This window comes from Chinchilla lanigera, unplaced genomic scaffold (assembly GCF_000276665.1).
Source record: "Chinchilla lanigera isolate Chin_1 unplaced genomic scaffold, ChiLan1.0 scaffold00022, whole genome shotgun sequence".
Taxonomy (NCBI): domain Eukaryota; kingdom Metazoa; phylum Chordata; class Mammalia; order Rodentia; family Chinchillidae; genus Chinchilla; species Chinchilla lanigera.
Window position 1 is genome coordinate 17,255,772 of NW_004955423.1, and position 20,383 is coordinate 17,276,154.

Below are 20,383 nucleotides of genomic sequence, written 5' to 3' on the forward strand. Positions count from 1 at the left end.
GCCTCCGGGGACGGGGACGGGGACGGGGACGGGGACGCGCGGCCGGAGTTTGTCCCCGCCTGCGACCTGGGGAAGCTGGAGACTTTCCTCCCCTACCCCTCCCCTACTCCGGAGCCCGGCCCGCTCTGTTGCTCCTCGTCCCCTCCGGGCACCGGGACGGGAGCGACTCTGGGGTCCTGGCGCCTCAGCGCTCTCCCTGTCTCTGTGTCTCTGTCTCTCCTCCCCTATTGCCTCTCTCCAGCGTCCCGCTCCACGCGTCCCCTCATCCCGAGGGTGACAAGTTCCGCATCCATCTCCCCTCCCCACGAGGAGGCCGGCGCCCCTGCCTCGCCCTCCCCTCGGGGTGCGCGGGGGTCCCTGCAGGCCCCCGCAGCCTTCCCGACTGTCGAGGCCGGGCGAACAGGGACTCGGGCTCAGCGGCCGCCCTGTTGCTCGTCTGCATCCAGGGCTTCCGAAGTTGGAAAGTTGGGGGAGAAAGGGTGGCCGCGAGGACCAGGCAGAGCTTGTTGCCGGGGTGACTCGAGGCCACGCCGCACGGTCCGGGGCGGGACTCTGCAGGGGGCGTCCCCCGGGTTGGGGGAGCGGGGCTCCCTCAGGCAGCTGCGCCTGTGGCCGGGACCCAGCCGCCCCGGAGAGGGCGAGGTTGCCTGCGGCACTGCGCGGAGGGGAGGCCGCCTGGCACTGGCGCGGGAGGACGGCGTGCGCCCGGGAACCGACCCGGGGCGCAGCCAAGGAGGAAGGGGCTGCCTTTGAAGAGGGGTCACCCCCACGGCCCTGCTGGCCTGGAAGATGGAGACTGAGGACTCCGGCCTTGGGGGTATCCGAACAGGTCCCAGACTCCGCGCTGGGGGCCGGAGGGTGTTACTGAATATGTATCAGTACTGGCTGGGTCTCCACGCAGCGCGCCGGATTGTGGCGTGTTTCTTGTTGCTTCCTCCCAAGTCTTGCTTGTGGGAGCTTAGCTCCACTCTAGAGGTCACTATGGGGACACAACTTTATCTTGTGGCTCCAGCTTGCCGTTTAATTGTTGCAGATGACTCGAACAACTTCCTGGAAAGGGTTAAGAGCTGTTTCTTAATTCCTGACAAAACATTACTACAGGATGCCGGGGATTTTTTTATTTTTTTATTTTTTCTGAAACTGCAACCTGCAGATAACATTGTATTGCAATGTATTTCCTGAAAATACCGCTTTTGTAAAAGAGCAGAGTCCTTAAACCTCTGATTTCCCCCATTAATTAGTACATGTCTATAGAGGAAGATCAGTGGAAGAATGAGAGAATATAACCATCCTCAGACACTTTCCTGTCCTTATCATAATATATAAAAAAAAAATGAATCTAAGACCACACTGACAGGGCGCATTAGCTACAGTTTTGGTTCGCTCCTTCTTCATGGAACCATATGGCGCGATGGGGGAAACGGAAAGATTGGTTTTGAGCACTGATGCTGTGCCCGTCCATTGGCAGGAATACATTTCGTGCCCACCCCGAACCTTGCAGATTGTAAGTGGTCCAGGAATAGTGCACACATTTTTTACAGTTTTACACTACGTGGCAGCTGGAGACAGTCTTATCCTAGAAATTAATAGCCTTAGCAGCAGCACAAAAAGATACAAAAGAGACCAGTTAATGAGCAGTGACCTCATGTAAGAAATTTGGTGAAAAAGACGCCTCCCTTTCACTCCTGTCTCCCCCTAAAACACCAAGAAGTTTTTGTTTTGTGTGTCAACGTGGAATTGTGTTAAATATATTTAATTTGATGGTGATATAATGGGAGAATATAGGTAATGGAGTGTTGCCACTGAAGTGTTAATAACCAGGTTTTTCTAACACTTGTGGTCTCAAGAAATTTCATAGTAATTCTTTAAAAATAAGGTTTTCGCATGCTACGTGTTTTTCTTAAAGAAAAAGTTATGTTATTTAGCTCCTGTTGGTTTGTCTTTCTCTCTCTTCCCCTAAAGTTAAACTTTTTAGTTTTTAAAAAATCAGTTCATTTATCATTCTTTAGAACAAAAGATCCTTTAAAAATCCTTGGAGTTTCATATTAGTAGAATTAATTGCTGATATTTTAGAGATGACATAAGCAAACCTGAAAGGTGCAATCCATTGATTTACCTCGGTTTTGTCTTTTACGAGGACTGTGGGTGACTTAGGGCCACGCCCACAGTTCCGGAAGGGCCTCTGGAAGCGGGTGTCCCCGGGACTAGAGGGAGGAGGGCTCCTACACCATTTCTAGCTGCACACAATTTCTGGGCCTTTTTGGCAGGCTACTGGGGTGAACTTTGTTGGGTAATAAAAGCTTAGCACTATTCCACGCTGCATTGATTATCCTTTTATGGGAGCTGCTTCTGGGCGACACCGCACGGGGGACAGACCATTTGTTGGATCTTGTGACAGGCAAGTCGCTCATTGGCTTGTGAAGTCCTAGCAATAGAGACTACATATCTCTAACAGCTGTGAATTGGCTGAAAGGAAATGCAGTTTCTTAACACTGGCAGAAGAGTAAAACCTCTTGGTGGAATTTTTCCAGGGAATACTAGAATTTATTTTTAATATCCAAAGGACAGCTTTTCAAAAAGGCAAATGGAATCTTAATGCAATATTTTATAATGTTTGAATAAAAATCCTGTAGTCCATGGCCAGTAAGTGTTACAAATATGTTAGTTACATTGTTATAGTGATATTGATCCAACCCCCTTTCCAACATTAGTACAAGGATTTCTTGCACAATTACTTACATTTAAAGATCTAGTTATGCTTGGAGTCATTCATTCATTCATTCACTCATTCATTCAAGCACATGTATATTGAGCCCAGTTTCTGTGCAAAACAGATTACAATGATGAATGTAATGAGGAGTCTAAAAGAAGGCCTGGAAGGACCAGGCAAACAAATACATGAGCCAGAATATTTCACCTAGTAATTAATACTATGAAGAAATGAAACAGGATAATTTGCTAGAAAACTACTATGAGATTACTTTAAATTGTCTTAACAGGCGATAACTGCATTGAGAAACAAATAATAGAGAGCAATTTCCATGTCAAGAACTGGAACACAGCAAGCACTACAGGCCTTCAGGCAGGACTGAGGCTGCAGCTCAGCAGGGTCCCAGGGGAAAGGAAGGCCACCTTGCCTGGAGAGAACAGTAGAGACAGGTAGACAGAGAGATAAGATCTTTCTGGCCATGATAAGCAGTGTAGATTTTTTTTTGGTGGTACTAGGGATTGAATTTAGGGACTTTGCCCTAAGCTATGTTTTCAGCTTTATTTTTAGGTTTGAGACAGGTTCTTAAATCACTAAATTTTCTGGGCTCAGCTTGAACTTTGTTGCCTCAGCCTCCTGGAGTACTGAGATGATAGGCACGCATCGCCATGGCTACTAGAAAGCAGATTTCAAGTTAAGTGGAAACCAGCAGGATACTTCTTTGATATTTAGGGCTATAGTCCTATTTGCAAGGATGATTTCAAGGATGATGTCTTTCCTCCATCCATCATTAGGCCGAGTATTGTGACTCAGTAGCCTTCACTTGTATAAACATTTCAATTTATACTCACATGTCACCTCTTCCTGTTCATCAAAAATACTGTCAATATTTTAGGTTGACATATTGATAGTGCGTTTAGGAATATCTGTTTAAAAAACAATTCTGGATAGAATGAGGACTAATTTAACATTTTGTTAGAAATGATTAGATTAGATACCTACCCAGCAAGCCACTCAAAGCTAGTAAATCTTAGGAGAAATATATTGGAAGGGTAGAATGGGGGATTCTATATTGTGTGGTAGGTGGAATGTGAAAGCTAGTGTGGGGGGCTCCTAGGTAACAGAGAAAGGCCCATGAAAGGACAGTGATACTGGGAACTCAGGGAAGCTTTTCAGACAACAGTAGCCAATTGATGGTTTTGCCAAGAGAAGAAGCAGCTTCATGTGATTGTGTTCCAAGAGAAACACTCTAATTCAAAGCACAAAGGAAGTTTAAATCAATGTACCTATGCTTTTGGCTGTTCTTTTAGTAGTGAAGCAGTTGTAACAATGACAGCACACAGGCTTTCAGAAGGTAGTTTTCAGTTTCATGTAATCAGGATTACGTTGTTCAAAACTCACAAATGAAGATATAATAATATTGACAATGACTATCATCTGTTGGAAGGAGCTAGTTAGCAGGAAAATTACGCTCTTGGGTCTCAGATTTTACTACAGCAATGTTGGCAAGCAAGAGATGGGCTTTGTGGGATGACTCTCTTTACCCTAAACATTCGTGACTAGAAGATGCATGGTATTTAGGGAAGATATAAATAATGGTTATTTTAAAGCTCTCCACTGCCTACTTCCACCTCCAAATGGTCTGCTTCTTTGCCAAGGGGTAGTAATGAAAAATATACTAAGAATTTCTGTACCTTTAGGGCTTTGCTGACTCCACACCCCTTTTTCTTTGTACTCCAAGTAACTCTTGGTGGGGTGGCAGGGCTGGTGGTACCTCAGGGATTATGTCAGTGTGACACTGTAACACAGTGTGTTTATGACATCAGTTTCTTTTCGCAGCAGTGAGTGTCATAGAAGGTTAGCAAGAAGGCTCAGTATTCATAGTTGCTGACAGAATGATACAGTGAGAGGTCAGTGATGCTGCTAACATAGTCTGTATTTTAAAAAAATGAAATTTATTATTTGAGTGTATAGAGTGTATATAAGTCAAGAAATACATATATTCAGATATGTGTATGCAATTTGTGTGTATATGTGGTGAATTCCTTACTAGATAGCTATTTCTCTCTATATAATATAGCTATATAAGATATTTATATCCAAATATAAACTGGGCACCTCTTTATATATATACATACTTGTACATATGTGTATGTATGTGGAAAGAGAGGGAGGAGAGCTTTGTTCCCCTGTATATTCAGAGTTTATTCTTCGTACATGTGAGCATGGTGATATTTTCTACATTTTATATGTGAACAAATTGAGAAACAGATGTTAAATGCTTTCTTGAGTCTAATAGTAATTGCTGAATTGGATAGAAGCCTACCCAAACCCTGACACTCTTTTATTTTCTGTTTTCACAATTCTAATACCTGTTTCTTTTCCCAAGACCTATCAAGTCTAATATGGAAAGGTAGATTATCAACTTTTTCCCCCTACTGATTCAGAATATGGTATCTTTTCATACTTTCCTTAGAAGTATCACAGCTTTATTGTTAGTGATCTGCTGTTAAAATGAGAAATACGTTGTGAACAACAAGTAGGCTAACTGTTCATAGATGCTAAGGTGATGTCTTAGAGGTCTGAGGCTTCTCTGGAGATGGAGACAAGGTGAACCAATGTTATTACTGCTTGAAGTGGTATAAACAGGAAAATGCTGGGACCAATTGAGATAACTTTGCTGTCCATTTGACCTCTGTGGTAGTCAGCCTTCAAGATGGCTGCCAGTGTTCCTCACCTACTGGTGTTCACATTTCTGAGTGCTTCCTCCCTAGGCTGGAGCCGGGCCTACTTGTGTGACTCACAAAATACGAAGGAGGAGTAGGCACAGTAAAGACATTGCAATTTCTGCCTTGCTCTCATGTGCTCTTTGCTGTTGTATGTTGCTGTTTTTACTGTGAGAACATTAACTGTCCTTTGAGAGGCCATGTGTGAAGGCCTCCTCCTAACAGCCAGGACCAGCTTGCCGATCGTGTGAATGACCTGCCTTGGAGATGGGTCTCCAGCCCAGTGAAGCTTTCAGGTATTTGCAACCCCTGCCAATATCGGACCAAATTTCATGATTAAGCCAGACCCAGGACTGCCCAAACATGCTGCTTCTGGGTTCCCAAATCACAGAACCTGTGAGAGAAAGTACGTTCTTACTGTTGTCTTAAGCCACTTAATTTTGAGGTGATTTGTTATATAATATTAGATAATGAGTAGACCTGTGGTTCATTATTTTTGTCCCTCTAAGTTGGGAGGTAGGGATCCTCTTGTGGGTGTGTAACTATTAGGGGATATGTGTGTGTGTGTGTAAGAATATTAATAAAACCTCTGCACTATCATGGTATTAATTTACTTATTTATGCAGTGACTCTAGGATTTGTTCTGAACCTCATCTGCTGCGTTCAGGTCCTGGGGGAAAAAGAAAGAGCACATTAATTCACAATCTTCATTACTAGACTCAGCATTGGCCTTGAATCTTTACCCTCTTTTCTAATTTGTGAAATGGGATTAAAGCCTGAAATTCCCTTTTCCTAATTCCCTTGAGCTCCTTTGAGCAGCTTATTTCCTCCTCTGCCTTTTCTGGGTACTTGTACCTCGTTCTTTTGCTTCCCTTAGGTGAGAAGTTAACTTCCAAATACAAGCACCGCTGAAGTAAACATCAGAGTGATAAAACATAAAAGACCTCACATCCCCAAATACTGAAAGGTGTCACAGCTCCCTGTACTGAAAACCCAGAAGTCTCTTGAAACCCCAAATCGTCCATTCTTCCCACAAAAAACAGTATGTGAAATAATAAGTTCATAGTTTGATCTAGCCACTCTGTAAGCTGTAGGTGCATTATAAATACATACATTAAAAAAATAAAGAAATAGAAAACAAAAACTTAAAATGCACCAATAAAAATACTTCCAAAACTTTTTATCTTCTCCTCCCTCCCAAAGAATCTTTCCTCCCTCTCATCCCAGCTAGTCCTTTGATGGATAACCAGGAGAGTGAGAAAGAGAAGAAAGAAAAAAAGAGAGGGCTGCCATCTCTTCTGCTTCAGGGTGGGATATCAGTCTATTTTATTCACTTATTGGTGTGCTCATTCAGAAAGTATAATTGGATCACTCACTTGGTGTGAAACACTATACTGTGTTTGGGATACATCAGAGAACAAATCGGAGCCTTCATAAAATATGTGCTCTAGACAGGGAAAACAGACTGAATAATAAACAGAAATAAACTGTTGGGATTAAAAGCTGAAAAGTGCTGAGAGAAAGACAAAAGAGATTAAGGGAGATTTGGAGCAGAGGTGATGAGATGCTGGGAGGACCAGCTGAGGACATTCACAGAGTGGTTAATGTAGGCTTCACCAAAAAGTTAATGTGAAAATCAGGTAATCATCCACACAAAGGGAGAAGATGCAGAAAGGGGAAAGTCAGAGCAAAGGCCCCAACTGAGTGTACATCTGCACTGTTTCACTAACAGAAAGAAAGCTAAGTGAAATTAATAAAACGGATACAAATACAAAAAATGGTCAGGATGATGAGGGAGGACCAGATCACATTAGACCCTTCAGATAATTTTAAGAACTTTGGCCTTTCCCCTGAGCGACATGAACAGAGGGGTAATGTGGTTTTTTTTTTTCTTTTTTTTTTTTTTTCGTCTTTTTGGAGACAGGATCTCACTATGCAGTTCAGGCTGGCTTGGAGCTCACTTTGTAGCCCAGGCTCGTCTTGAACTTGCAACAATTGTCCTGCCTCAGCCTCCCGAGTGCTGGGATTACAGGTGTGCGCCACCACGCCTAGCCAGAGGAGTAATATGATATGACTTATATTTTAAAAGAATTGCTGAGGTCGCTGTGCTGAAAATGTCAACGCAATAGCAGGGTACGAGTTCCTGAGTTCTGTTCCCGGTACCAAATAAAAGAAAAACAAAAAAGAAACACAATAGCAGGGTAAAGAGAGAAGCTGAAAGCCTGTAAGTAATCTTTTGCAATGTCAGTTAAGAATTTCTTTTTTATGGCTAAATTATATATACAAATATATATATGTAAAATTATTTGTGTATATATAATTAAATATTTCAGTAGATAGACTCTTGGCTTGTTTGTATATCTGGATTATCATCAATAGTGCGGCAGTAAACATAGAGTACAAGTGTACTCCTGGAGATACTGATTTCATTTCCTTTGGATATTTACTCCAAAATGAGATTGCTGGATCATACGATAATTCTGTTTTTAATTTTTCCAGGAACCCCATAGTGGGTAATGTAATGGCTATACCATTTCACACTACTATCAACAGTGTACAGGAGTTCTCTTTTCCTTGTAATCGTATGTAATGGCTATACCATTTCACACTACTATCAACAGTGTACAGGAGTTCTCTTTTCCTTGTACTCTGGCCAGAACTTGTTGCCTCTTCCCTTTTTGGTAACAGCCAGCCTAGGTGTGAGGTGATCTCTGATTATGGTTTTCATTACCATGTCTCTGATGATGAGTGATGTTGGGCACCTTCTCATATACATCTCACCCACTTGTTTGTCTTCTTTGGAAACGTGTATTCATGATGCTTGCCTACTTTTTAATTGGGCTATTTGCTTTTCTGCAGTTGGTGTGTGAACAACATAGTAAGTGATAAAATAAACCAGGCACAGAGAATGCTGTCACTTACATAACAATATAAAAAAGTTGAACTCACAGGAAGCAGAGATTAGAATGTTGGTTTCCAGAGGCTGGGGTCTGTGGAAATGAGATGTAATCAAAGGTTACAGACATGCATTCTAAACTATGGAATTCTAATATACACTATACAGGTGTTGGGGGATGTGTTATTTAATTTGGTGGTGATAATCATTGAACCACTTGTATGTCAAATCACCATGCCGTATACCTTGACTATACAAAATCTTTATCACTTACATGTTTGGAAATAAAAATAAATAAAGAATTGTTTACACTGATAATAATTTGAAAAATGAAGGCTATCTATCAGAATCATAGCAATAAAGGACAGGAGAAATAGATGCTGCATATATTTTTAAGGCAGGACTAATAGTATTTTGTAAGCTAACAGGTGAGAGAGAAAAAAATGAACTGTGCAGGATTCCACAGTCCTGGGCCTGAATATCTAAGAGGATGGAGTTGACATCGGCTGATTTTGAAAGATTGTGAATTTAAAAGGATGGATCAGGTGTTCAGTTTTGGATTCATTTCTGTTTGAGATATTTATTTATATCTGAGTGCCAATAACAAGGAGGAAGTTGTATATGAGTCTAGAATCTCAGAGAGAGGCTTGGGTGGATGACATGAATTTGAGCCATTGGTACCTAAGTGATATTTGGGGCTCTGGACCAGACCACTCCCTGGAAATTGAATGTAGCTTGAGAGAAATGGTTGGAACACAGGGTTAAAATGTTAGTGAGAAGGAGAAGAATAGTAAAGGAGATTAAGAAAGAGCAACTGGTGAGTAGGGAAGAAATTAAGAGCTTGGAGGTAGGTCCTGGAGCCAAGGAAGAAAGTGTATCAAGGGGAAGATTAATCAACTGTGCCAAGTGTTGCTGATAGTTCAACTATGAAATGACTGCGAATTTATTAATGTGAGGGTCCCATTAAGCATAGCGGTGGCAGTAATGCTCTGGATGGTGAAGAAAGAATTAGGAAGACAAGAATGAGAGGCAGCACAACTCTCCTGAGGAATTTTGCTGCAAAGGAAGCTAAAAAATGATGCTCTGGCTAGGAAAGGGAGTTTTTAACATGGAAGAAATATTAGCAAGTTTTATTCTTGTCTCTTACTATTGTATTTGCCTTTTGAAGTGACTTTAAAATTCTCTTTCATTATTTTAAATATTTGCCACTTTTCATGACAGTTTCCTTAGGAGGTAGGGATGAATTCATGAAGGATTATCTTAAATCACTTGGTTCTAAGGATGTTTCTCTTTTCTCTTTATGTCTTTAAGTATATTATATTTAAGGAACATTAAATGCAGTGTTAAACGAGGTGCAGAAATGGACTTCCTGACAAAGTATTTGATGAAATATGCCGCGATAAGAGAAAGTTGCAAGGAGAGAAAAGTTCACCACTCACCTTGTGCTGGCCATTAACAGCCCATTCTCTCACTTATAAAGTTCCTGAGGAACCAAAGAAAAATTTAGGGACTAAGCTGATAGTTCCTACCCAGTTAGTTTTTCTCCAGGTAGTTCGTCAATTTTGTGATGCTCAGGAATATGTTCTGTTGTCATGAAATGTGGGACTAGTGTCATATCATAGGTATCGGCACACTGCTAAACATTCCGCGATGCACAGAACAGCCCCCACAGTGATGACCTGGTTTAAATTATCAGTAGGGCCAAAGCTGAGAAACTCCAGGCTAGCCCCATTGGTTTTCCAGTCTCCTAGTGAGAAGCTAGGAAAGTATTTCTGAAAAAGGGATCCAGATGAGTTAGCTTTACCTAACCCATTGCTCTATGCTGAGAGGAAGTCTAGCTTTTTAAAGGAGTTCAAAATGATGACATTTTTTTTTTGTCTTTGCTTTTTCTTTGCCCTCTCCACCTCTCCTTCCTTCCATTCATCGCCATGGAATATTACAGTTTTATATCTTTCAGTAGTGTCCCCTTAGGACCTGCAGCATTAGAGGAATGTTAAAGTCATGGTGAAAGGGCTTTGTTCATTTGAGGAACGAGATTTCACACTGTTGGTTACTGCTCTGCCTCTGATAGCTTTGCCAAAGAAAGGATTAAGAAGAGGATGATTGTTAAGCTCTGACTCTATCGTTCTTTAATATGAAAAGAGGGGCGGTCTCTCAGGTGTTGTTCTGTAGCTTATATTTTAGCCAGTAAGATTTTAGAAGAGAGCTGCACTCTTGTAACTCTACCTTCAAGATAGGCTTTGTCTGATAAAGAAGACTTGGTGGATCCTCAGGATGGACCTCAAGTGTTTATTGAATGAAAAATTTCCTACAGGATCAAAAGGGAAAAATCTAGTTGTTATGCCTTAGATTTAACATGTCTGCCAGAAGTCTCATGTGCTCAGATGTGGAGCTTTGGGGAGGTTATCGAGTCATGGGGGTGCTGTGCTCATCATGAGGTTACTCTGTTGATGAGTTCTCAGCTGAATGTGCTGTTAGATGGTAGGGCCTGTCAGAAGTGCTGAGTCGCAGGGGCATATGACCCAGAAGAGTGCATGCATGTCCCTGACTGATCTCTTTGCTTTCTCAGCTTGCTGCCCACTTTGGAGGTGAGCAGCTTTCCTCCACTAGGCCATTCTGCTATGCCATTTCAGCTGACCATGTATGGACTGAACCCTCTGCAGTCATGAGACAAAATAAATCTCTCCTCGAATTTTCCTTCGGTGCCAGCTACTTAGTCCCAGACACTGGGAAGTGACTAATACATCAGTTTTAAAAGAAATATAAAAGAAGCATAAGTTCCTGCATTTTAAAAACCTGAATGATGTCTTTTATAGTAAATTTATAGTTCATTGGATTGCATCTCAGTGTTCAAATTCAGCAAAAATATGATTTTTAAATTGACACTTTATAAAGTTTTATCAAAAATTTATTGTAACTCCAGCTTTGCCTGATAAAAATTCAAAAGTTTATTTAAGGCCATTGTATGATTTTTTATATTTTGTAGGTATAACTTAAAAAATATCAAAAATCATAAAATTTAATTCTGCACTTCTACCTTTAAAGTATTCCTAGTTAAAAAATTTTAGTATCAACTGTAGCTTTTACTTTAATTAAGCTCTTTTTATCTTCTTCACTGTTCTCAGCCTCTTATTCACACTTTTTGTTTGGCTGCATAAGAATATTATCATTTTTTTTTTCATGGTAATGACATTGATTCTACTGATTTAATACCTTCACTTCAGAGAAAGGATATTGGTGTCCCAAGAGGATCATTGTGGCATTTAAAAACTGATCATAAGTAAATATGTCCAGGGATATCATTGTTGCATAAGATATCACAGACTTGAAATAATGAAGAATTTTGGAATCCACCTCTCAACTTTCTTAAACACTGAAGAAAGTCAAATTAAAATTAGTAAGCTTCACATGAGCTTCACTGAATAATTATCATACCTCCAACAAGCTTTTCTTTGGTAATCTACAGAAATATCACAAAGACAAAAGAAGAATGTGAACTTTGCTTGGTTAACTCTAAGCAAGACTTCTTGTCTTTTAACTTCTACACATCTTTACTGCCTAGTTCTGAATTAATACTAAAGGAATGATGAGTAGGCTCATTAACAGATTGCATAATTTATGTGAATCAAGAAAGGCAGTTAACCTAAAACCTATTTGGGAAAACAAACCATGTTCAAGTTTTGGGCAGTATGAAACTGTAGAAAAGTTAAGTAATGAGAAATAATCATGTATTAAAGCAAATTTTTGAGGTCTAATGGATGATATCTTCAGCTGGTTGCTTATATTCTAAAATGCTGGAATATCTTAAAAATTTAGAATTTTTAATGAATCAAGACTTAACTACAGCTATCCTGCTTTAGTGAAATTTATTGCTGCTGCTTGTATTTTTGAAAATTGGGTTTTGTATGTATTGAGACAGAGAAACTGGAGAACTATTATTGTTGGACCAGTGGCTTAGGAATCATCAGAAAGACCACTGTATGTGAGAGGTGGCTAGACGGTGTCCTTGAGTGATCTTTATAAGAGGGCTATTTATGAGAGGTCTCCCCAAGAAAGATGCAGTCTTGTTGTCACTTAAATAGGCTAAAGCTGTTCCTTGGAATTAGCCAGACCCTGAAATAGCTCTTCACCCAGTTTGTGTTAATTAACTGTTATAGCACTGACTCACATTGGAAAACTTGATAGTGCAAGTTTTTCATGGATATGCCTTCTTGTGCTGAACACTGTTCAACCAAGAATCTGCGTTCTATGTATCTGATGAAAGTTTCTCTGAAGTGTCACTAGCCAGCAGTGAATGAGTCATGGAACTCATTCTATTTCGTAGAAAGGTAGAAGTGCAGAATCAAATTTGAGCTCACTCCTTGCTTAGACCATGCCACTCAAAGTCACTCACTTGTGGATTCATTTTGCTTTGTGTATCCATAGTCTTTCCCTTCTTTGTCTCTTTTTAAAAACTATTCTTTGTTTTGCTAAATTATATGTGTTTCTGCAAACTAGTTTAAATCTTGCAAGTAAGATGATTTACTACCAAATAAATATTGGGTGAAACTAAATTTACAGAGATTAATTTATCCAAAATTATAAACTAAGCATTTGCAGAGCTGCTGGTTAAACCTAGATATGGTGCTGTCTTAACTTTTTCTTCCTCAATTCTTGTAGGTTACCAGATAGTCTTTGTTCTTGTAGTTTTTCATAGCTGTGATTTTACAAAATGGTTTTATGCAGCTGCTTGTACAAGCTGAGAATCCTTATCTCTACCCTGTCTTTGCTCAGCTGATTAAGACAGTCACTACTACTGATCATAAGTCTCTACTTTTCTCTGTCTCCACTGTCAGTTATAATTCAGTGTTACCATTCATAGGATGATTAGTATCACTGTGCACTAATAGGTCTCTTTAGACCCAGACTCCAATTTATTTTTCACCCTACTGTATTCATAACACTCCTACAGATCTACTAATGTCGTACTTTCTAAGTGCTAGGTACCAAGAGAAAGATTTAGTAGTGCCTAACTTCAAAAAGTTTGCAGCTTAATTTGTCATTCATGTGTAAATGCACCATCAATAAAGATAAAGGACAGAAAGAGAGAAACACTTAAAACATAAGCCTTAGAAATTCATGCTAAGGGAAGATAACATAGCATCACTAGGCCCTAGGGGTTACATAGCTGAATATGCTCTGATCCTGAGATGGGTAATCTTGAATGTCATCTTGACTCACATGAAAGACACCTCAGGGATTAGTAAAGCTCATTTCTGGGTGTGTTTCTGTTTACAAGGGTCATGGAAGCTTGACACTGGGGCTCTATCTGGTCCCTGGCCCCTTCCTCTCTGTCTTTGCCCTCCCTCTTTTCTACGAGCCGCCATGAGGTGAGCAGGTTTCCACCGCTATGCTCCTCTGCCATGTTGTTCCAATGAGCTGAAATGTCTGAAAACATGAGGCCAAACCAGACTCCTCTTAAATTGCAGGTGTTAGAGGTTTTCTCTCAGCAGTGAATACATGACTAATACAGACTGCTACTTTAAAGAATTTGATATTTACTAGAGAGGAGAAATGCTGTAACAGTTGGTTTCAATAGAAGACTATTCAGTGCACTCATGCGTCTCAAGTCAATACAAGTGGCAGGGGACTGGAAAGGTATGACATTCCCATTCACTGGGGAGGGGTGTCATAAGGCTTCATTGAGAAGGTAATAAGCATGTAAGATTAGTTAATGTCTCCAAAGAAAACACAGTTAACCTCCTGAGGTCTGAAACATAGCATTGCTGGTATCATTCTCTTGTGCCTGTTTTTAATTTTATATGAGTGTAATTTCATACTGTATTAATTAGGGTTTTTCAGAGAAACAAAACCTATAGGAGATAAAGAGATAGATACATTTTCACTGTAAGGAACTGGCTCATGTGTCTATGAAGAGTAGGAAATCTTATTATTTGCTTTCTGCAAGCTGGAGTGCAGGGACAGCTTGTGGTATAGTTACAAGCTGATGTAGAAGATCAATGGCTGATGTCTTACCTCAAAAACAGAGGCGAGCGAGTACATACCTGTAGTCCAAGCTACTGGAGAGGCTGAGGCAGGAATGGATCCCAGGAATTTGAGGCCAGCCTGAACAGCATAGTGAGACCCTTATGCAGAGCAAAAAAGTATTCCTTACTTCTCCTTTTATGTTTTTTAGTCTCAAATGGACCAGATGAAACCTATCCCCATTGAGTGGTCCACATATTCAGATGCTATTATCATCTAGAATCAACCCAACAGACATACTCACAATAGTCTTTAACCAAGTATCTGGGCCAAGGCAAGTTGTCCCATAAAATAAACCATCAGAGATAGCATTGAAGTTTCAGAAATGCTGTGGTTCTCAAGGAGGCATTCTTGGGCAGCAACTTGACCATCACAGGGGGACTTGTTAGAAATGCAGCTTCCTGGGCTCTGCCTCGGACCGTCAGAGTCAGAAATTCTTGGGATGGAGGAGACCCAGCAATCTGTGTTTTCACGGATCTCTCACAAGAATCGTGTTGAGGCTTGAAAACCACTGTTTTAATAATTCACTAACTCTTAAATGTGGTTTATAAAATAATTTCATGAGTCAGACACAGTGGTCACCCACATGTAATCCCAGTTACTTGGGAGGCTGAGACAGGAGAATAATGTTTGAGCCCAGGCTGGTCAACTCAATGAGATCTTGTTTCAAATAAAATTTTAAAAAAATGGGGGGGGATTCTGGGGATGTAGCTTACTGGATGAGCACCCCTGGATTCGATCCCCAGTACCAGATAAATAAATAAATAAATGAATAGCTACAGACATAGCTTTGTGACCCAGTGCTCACCTAGCTACAGGCTCTGGATTCAGTTCCCAATACAAAAAAATAAATAAAAATGTATAAAGTTATGTATTATAAACTTATATGTATTAAGCATGTGCTAACTGCCTTTGTACACTATCTCAATTAACTGTCACAGTAGCCCTTCGGGGAGTTCTGTGATTCTGAGTCCTGAATCAGCTTCCAATTGCACATAAGACTTAAATGTGATTGCCTGGGTCTGGCCTAAGACTTACTGATTCTGCAGCTCCAGGGTTTCAGTACGCACCATGGCCAAGAATGACTCAAGTCAGTCTTCTTATTTGTGTATGTTGGATACATAGAAATTGAGACTTTGAGAAGTTACATAATTTGACCCAGGGTTCTGATGCCAGGTGGGGCTGAACAAATAGTTCATTAATGCATTTCTTTAGCAAGTACCTATTGACAAAGAATGATCACTGAGGCAATCTGCCATCAAGGCTGATACTCCTCATCATTCAGAGAAATCCTGCTTAGGTAACTACCAGAAAAAAATGTTTTAACAGTTCCTTTATAAACACAATGATCTTGCAATGTTATTATCATTGCTGTTTTAAAAACTAGGAGACAAAGGCAAAGTGAGAATAAATGATTTACCTGAAATCAGACACCTGAAGTCCTAGGGTGGAGTGTGAAACCAGGCTTTCTGATTTTGAATTTCAGGTTTCCCCAAGTACTACTTACTTTCATAATGATGTGTAAGATTAGAATAAAGAAACCAAGTTACATGATGTTTGCAGCATTAATTAACTTCCTGGTCCTTAAATTGACCTAGAAATTGTAAAATAAAAAACAAATGAAAAGAAAAACACCAAGGGAAAAAAAAGCCAAACATAAAAGAATCCCAGCATAATATTTATGCCTGAATTTTATTTTCTTTCTTAGAGAAGGCGTCAGTGAATTAATCCATCTTCCAAGTATGAGGACTGTAGTTTTTCTAATTAGCTAGTAGTTGCACTCACAGTGTGCTAATTCTTCCTTCATTCAGAATCCATTTACCAGTTTACAGTGAGAGGGTTTTTTATATTCTAGTGTACTAATGGTACCTGGACTAGTTCAGCAGTGTTTGGTGACTGAAACAGATTAATTTGCTCACACCACGAAGAACGCAATTAAGATGATGCTTCATCGCTCCTGCTGTCACGACCTTTGTAGTGACTTTTGTCTTAGCCCCTTTCTGCACAGATCAGATCAAAGAAGTTGATAAATCCAGTATATTCTGAAGGGCCGGAGCCATTTGGGGTGAGGTCCTTTATCTCTATTTTGGATTGCTCCTTTGCAGGTTGCTGGGTGACAAAAATTAAAAACAAATTCTCATTTGAGAAGTTTTATTAAAAAGGCTTTTTAGATCTGTAACAACATGTGCAATGGCAGATGCCTGCTGTCTTAGAAATTGAGAGACTTCAAAGCTTAGGACATTTGGGTGACAATTTTCCTTCACACCCCAAGGAGAGGTGCTAGACCAAGCCCCGTGGGAATCACTGCAAGCCCGCCGGACTCCAATCTGTGTATTCAGAAGAGCCATTAAGATTCTTGAAGGAAATTAATAGGAATAGAGAGCATTGTGGTATTTTCTTTCTCCTCTTTTACAAGAACGGGAAGGGAATTCTTCCCTTACTCCCATCAAGTGTTGGGGAGCCTGAAGAGCACCCCCTGCAGTGGTTAGGGTTCCCTGCAAAATGGCAGAGTGACATCTTGGTTCCTGTTTAAATGTTTGCAGAATTGTGGAAAAGAGTGGGCTTTCCCCGTGCTTCTGCCTGAGCAGAGAGTGCGTGTTCTTTCGAGGGAAGCTGACATCTTCTCCCTCCACCATACACAATAATTTGGAGCAAAGTGTGATAGTAACAGGTATCTGCTTTTCCTCTGGGGAAGACTGAGGCTAGAAACTAGATAGAGCTGCCTTTCTCTGCAGGGCAAGGAGGTGCCAGTCAGAGGTTTGGCAGGTTGCACATCTATTGTAATTTCTGTGAGCCAAGTGGATGGTATTTAAGAGCGTGCCTACTGAGCCAAAGCTGAGCTGTGTCCTGATTATAAGAGGTCAGTAGAAGAGCTCATTGTTTTTCTCAGGAAACTTGCTGAAGTCTCCAAGAATCCACGTATGTGTCCTGTGAATTCCAATATTTGGAAGCTGGCTGTGACAGGGAGCATCTGACGGCCAACTGAGAATTAAAAACAAGGACTTCACTTTGATCCCTGCTGTATCTTGTGATTCAGAAATGTGAAGGACAAGGTTGGAGATGAGGGGTGGGAAAGGAAGAAAGGAGCAGAAAAGAGCGGAGCGGAACCCTCCCTGCATCTTCTGCCGCCTCTCCTCTCCTCCGCCCCAAGGAGTCCTTCCTGAGCTGGCAGGAGGGGAATATATCTAAATCCGCTGGTAGATTAATGCTTTGAGTTGGACAAGACAGAACTTTTTAATACCTGGTGGTAAAGTTGTTACAGTGGGAAGGAATCTGCAAGAGAGGCTGTCAAGGACAGAGGAGGGGAGAGCTGACAGAATGTCTGAAGGCAGTGATGGGAGAAAAATGGAGCTGTTTCCTGATTATTCTCGCATCCAGCTCATGCGATATTGAATAATGCAGGGTACAGACAAATTGTAAGGCAAAGAAAAAGATGGAGGAGGACTCTCCTTTCTGAATTATAAGCAATTTAGAAAATCAAGATGATAGGAATGCTCATTTAAATAAGAAGCTAGAGTTAGTTTCTGTGATAGTTTCAGAATTCAAAAGTGTATGCTTTTTGGCAAGGAGGGTAACTTTTTAATAGCTTATGGTCAAGGATAATTTATCAAATCTCAATATGCTTTTGTATAGGACCAGAGATCAAATATTACTTTGGAGTATTATTTTTCTCCAGCATCTCTTCCCATAGACCATCATTTTTGTGAGTTATTGTAGGGGAATTTTCATTATACTTCTGAAATTACATTCTCATTGCTGACAATGCAGCTTTTAAATTGTTGGTCCTAATAGCGGTATTAACTAGTTGGCATTTTCATTATTTTATACCAGTGAACCAAAATGACTTAAGCCTTTTGAGCACAAGCCAGTACATTTAGCTAGTACCATCATTTTTTTTTTAAAGCCAAGAGACCACATAGAACAATTTTAACAGAGCCCATGTTTAATTTTTAGACAGTGAAGTTTGGTTTCTGAAAAAGTGTGGTCAAACAGTATAGTGAAAGTGTTAGGCTCCCTTACCTCCATTTCTTTTTTAAGAGTTTGTCTAATACTAATGATTCTTGATTGCCTTATAGCAATGGGAAGATTTAATCACTGGAGTCATTAGATGCTAAATTTGACTGTTTTCATTGGCCTTTGGAGGCTGGCGTATCTTAAATTGGCAAATTCTTCAACTGCCCACAAACATGCTTTAAAGAAAAATTTCAAATTTTATCTTTTATTTTTTCTCATAGTACTAATTTTATGGCCGGGTGCCTAGATGTGCCTCCTTCAACCCTACACATATAGTCTGTTTTTCCTATGCTGTGTGTAGTCTTAGTTTCTTGTTTGTTGGTGTTAGGCAGTCCCTAAGTAAGAGACAACTCTGTTTTTAATGTTTCACTAATGGATTTGTGTACAATCTGAGTGCTACTGGAGACACACACTCAATGATAGTTATCGATTTTTAACTTAAAAATATACATGCAAAACGATATACTTCTTGAAAGCTGAGTTATTAGAAATATCTAAATGCTTGACCTGAGATTTTAAAAGCTGGCCATTTGGCTACCTCCTGAATTAATCTTTCTTTCCCTTCTTGGTTGGCAGATTGAGATAAGCTGATTGCATTTCTTTATTCATTCATTTATTTACTTAGTTGAATTTCGGCTTCTCATAATTTTCTTTGTTAAAGGAAAGTGTGTAAAGTCATTTCAGATTCACTCTTTTATATATTCTGTCTTCTCTAAACCTTACCTATTGAGAAAATTTCTTTTATCTTCTGTCACTTCAAAGCTTTCCTAGGTTTTAACCCACCGAATATGACTCCTGACAAGAGATATAATTAGTAGGAAAGACATGTCTTAAATGCACTAGGTCCATGCAAAAGGGGCACCCATTTAGAATTTATGTGAAAATGAATATATTAGTGTACAGAAGGGCTTGATGGAGCATCTCTTTGAAAGGTTTTTCTCAGGGAATAGAATTTATTCTCATCTTCTACCTCTGACTGAAATTTATACATTTCAGTCAAATTCAACTAATTATCCAAGGTATTTCATTTGGTTCTGAATTACATTCAGATGTCATTCAAATGTTGCATTTTTCCGATTATATCCAATTCTTTTTTTTTTTCTGACAAACTGATGGTGATAGTTCAGAGTCCAAAAAGGGCACTGGCAAAAAAAAAAAAAAAAAAAAAAAAGCCAAAAAAACCAAAAAAACAAAAACCCCTGACAATCCACAGAACAGATGTGAATATGCAGAAACAACTCCAAACACACTCAATCAGCACACTCAGCCACCTTATCTTTGACAAAGGGGCCAAATGCCTTCACTGGAAGAAAGATACCTTTTTTATAAGTGGTGCTGGAAAAAATGGCTTTCCACATAGTGAAGACTAAAACTATACCCATGTCTATCACCATGCACTAAGCTAAAGTCAAAATGGATAAAAGATCTAAATATTAAGAGAGAAACATTAAGTCTGCTAGAAGATAGAATAGGTAGAACTCTTGAAGACCTAGGTATAGGCAAAGACTTTATGAACAAAACCCAGTGACACAGGAAATATTACAAAGAATTAACAACTGGGATCTCATTAAAAACTTTTGCACAGCAAAAGAAATCACCAACAGAGTGAAGAGACAACCCACAGAGTGGGAAAAAATTTTTGCTAGCTCTCCCTCAGACAAAGGACTTCTATCTAGAACATATAAAGAACTGAAAAAAAATCAGACTCCCCAAATTTAAAGATCCAATCCAAAAATGGGCGTGGGAAATGAATAGACACTTCTCAGATGTAGAGGTACAAATGGCAAATTAATGTGTGATAAATGTTCAACATCACTGATCATTTGAGAGTTGCAAATTAAAACGATGCTGAGATTCCACCTCACCTCACAAAGAATGGCTATCATCAAGAAATCAACCAATAAAAAATTCTGGTGGGGCTGTGTGGGAAAAAAGAACCCTTTTCCACTGTTGGTGGGAATGTAGAACGGTGCAACCACTGTGGAAATCAATGTGGAGATTCTTCAAAAAATGAAA

At 39.9% G+C, this 20,383-nt stretch overlaps 1 protein-coding gene and 1 long non-coding RNA gene across 3 annotated transcripts in view; one reads left to right on the forward strand and one right to left on the reverse strand.

Annotated features, from left to right (window-relative positions):
• Positions 1-4,488, reverse strand: part of LOC102026020 — a 10,649-nt gene extending 6,161 nt beyond the window's left edge. The window contains exon 1 of the long non-coding RNA XR_260981.1: positions 4,402-4,488. This is a non-coding gene — a long non-coding RNA (uncharacterized LOC102026020). The remainder of the gene's footprint in view (positions 1-4,401) is intronic.
• Positions 4,489-4,552: 64 nt separating this feature from the next.
• Positions 4,553-20,383, forward strand: part of Slc44a5 (solute carrier family 44, member 5) — a 355,454-nt gene continuing 339,623 nt past the window's right edge. For both annotated transcript variants that reach the window (XM_005385229.2, XM_013514352.1), the window contains exon 1: positions 4,553-4,617. The gene's annotated coding sequence lies outside the window, so the exon portion shown is untranslated. The remainder of the gene's footprint in view (positions 4,618-20,383) is intronic.